General features: G+C 36.5%; 1 pseudogene; it reads left to right on the top strand.

Moving 5' to 3' along the window:
• Positions 1-1,519: 1,519 nt before the first annotated feature.
• Positions 1,520-1,900, top strand: LOC702880 (large ribosomal subunit protein eL31 pseudogene; annotated as a pseudogene).
• The last annotated feature ends 825 nt before the right edge of the window (positions 1,901-2,725 follow it).

The raw sequence follows: 2,725 nt of genomic DNA on the forward strand, positions 1-2,725 counted from the left end.
AAATGACACTTGAAATTTATTGTGGCATATTCATCAATTTCCAGATGAGGAGACTTGAATCTCAGAATGGTTATGTGGTTTGCCCAGAGCTTCACAGCTAATTAAATCCTAGGGTTTTCATCCCGTGCTTTCCCCTGAAGTCAAGTTTTTCTTATGTATTAAGCAAAGGAATTATATCTCTGAGAGTTTATCTCTAAATTCTATGATGTCTTTCTTTATAAATCTTGGAAAAAATCAAAGCCTGAAAGGCAGATTACAACACTCTAATTTTGGTTCACAAAGGACCACACTAAACTGGCCTGCTGTGGTTCAAATGTAAAGTGCTAAATGGTAGAGCAAGTTAATGCCCTGGTTGTTTGCTGTTGGAGGTAAAAATATATCTGTAGGTCTCAGCCAAGTTCCTGTGGATATTTGTCCACATCCCCAGAATACCACACACACTTGGCAAGAATGGAAGATTACAGTCAAGCACGGCCCAGATCTTGAATAGCAAGAGTATTTCGAGTAAAGAACAACATACAATGGCAAAGCTCTCATTCTTAGGTATGCCCTTTATCTCCATAATGTTCTGTAATGTTGTTCGTTTCTCTTTGTTTCTTCTGCCTTTCCCCATCCTGTATTCCAAACTCTACAAAATTGCAAGAAAGACTTTCATTTTAAGTTATATTTAAGATAAGATAAAAATTACAATAAAATAGTTCAACTATTCTTTGCATTTTTTTTCTATTTTTCTGTATTTTCCAAATTTTCTCTAAAGTGACAATATGTGTTAGTTACAGAACGAATAAATAAATCTCCTTACAAACAATTTAGATTACTAAGTTACTGACAGCTAGAATTTTGAAATGCTCTCTCGAAAGTCATTCCAAGTTGTATTCTTCCTGGTGTTTTATAGCCATTATATTGCTATTGGTTTTCCTTACAAGTGAACTTGAATGGGATGCTTATATTTGCTGTTGGTAGGGTTCTTTTGGAAAAACAAAAAGGTGTATTATTGGAACTGGTGAATACTACTTTAGCATATTGGTGCAAATGGAGACTGGATATGGCAGCTATCTGAGAAACATATCATCCTAAGATGTTTAAATAAAGCTTACTGAAAGTGATTAGGGCCACTAGATCTCCCTATTGAGTTGGATTAATGCCATAAATCAGAAATAAAATGGGCTTTATATATGAATGTTCACATTAAATTGATTGGCAAGATAGAATTTAAGACCAAATTCATTAAGAATTTCAGTCTTGAAAGACATGCTTTCTAACTCAATGCTATTAAAGCTTAGATAAATTCTTTTTTAAAATTTACCACACTCTAAACACCTATTGTCAAACTTGCTTACTTGTTTTCAAGATGAGTTGAATTAAAGCCTTAAAATACCGCTTAGCATGCAATAATGTTTACCCTATTTGCAGACCTTCTAGAGATACATGATAGTAGTCATACTGTAACTCCTGTACAGTCAGAGAACGATGACAAGGAATCCCTCACGCTCTTCCTTTCCAATTTGGACCTGGCAGAATGGCTCCCACAAAGAAGGGTGAAGAGAATAAAAAGGGCCTTTCTCCCATCAACGAGGTGGTGACCCGAGAATACACCATCAACATTCACAAGCGCATCCATGGAGTGGGCTTCAAGAAGAGTGGTCCTCGGGCACTCAAAGCGATTCTGAAATTTGCCACGAAAGAGATGGGAACTCCAGATGTGCGCATTGATACCAGGCTCAACATAGCTGTCTGGGCCAAAGGAATAAAGAAAGTCCCCAATCGAATCTGTGTGTGGTTGTCCAGAAAAGGTAATGAGGATGAAGATTCACCAAATAAGCCCTATACTTTGGTTACTTGTATACTTGTTAACCACTTTCAAAAATCTACAGACAGTCAATGTGGATGAGAACTAATCGCTGATCGTCAAATACCTCAAATAAAGTTATAAAATTGAAAAAAAAATGACAAGAAGGAATACAAAAGCATTTTTAAAGAATTCTTTAAATTTGACGACAATAGTCTAAAGACTCAAAGTGAAATTTACCAGGTTAAAGGCTTGGATCATTTTCCCATAAAAAATCCCTACCACTTCTTTTGATGCAAGTTGAATTGCGAGTCACAGGAGACCTGTGCATCTCTGTCACTTTTTCGTATTCTACTTCCTACCAAGTAGAATCATAGTTTGTTTCTCATATACTGCAACCCACTCCCCCAAGATGTGACTCAAGGGAAAAAAGCATTCATCATATAAGGCAACATCTATTAAGCACATTGTGCTGTGCTAGACCCTAGGCTAGGTGCCTTCAGGCCCCGTCTTACTGAGTCCTTATGGTGAAAGACCATCCATCTTTAGAGATAATCCAAAGAACCTTCAGAAGGATTATTTGCTAGATATATGTAAATACAAAAGTATTAAACCATAGAGTTGCAGAGAAAATGCAGCCATAGTGTGTCTAATCTATCATCATCAATATTCTGGCCCCAGGAGATATCAGAGTTATTATCACCTTACCTAGGCTAGAGATAAAAGTCTGATCAAAAGCCTTCATATTGAAAGTCCTTTCTTTATTCCTTGATTGGCCTTTTGTTCTTCGAGTAGGAGAGGAAGTGCTTATGAGTTTAATTCACAGAATTTAAAAAACCGCTTACTTTGAAATTTACTGGCAACTCTTCAGTATGTATGCTGATGTCCTAGAGGCTTTGTTGGTAACTTGAAACACTGGGTAACAAAAGTACTATT

The sequence above is a fragment of the Macaca mulatta genome, chromosome 9 (genome assembly GCF_049350105.2).
Source record: "Macaca mulatta isolate MMU2019108-1 chromosome 9, T2T-MMU8v2.0, whole genome shotgun sequence".
Taxonomy (NCBI): domain Eukaryota; kingdom Metazoa; phylum Chordata; class Mammalia; order Primates; family Cercopithecidae; genus Macaca; species Macaca mulatta.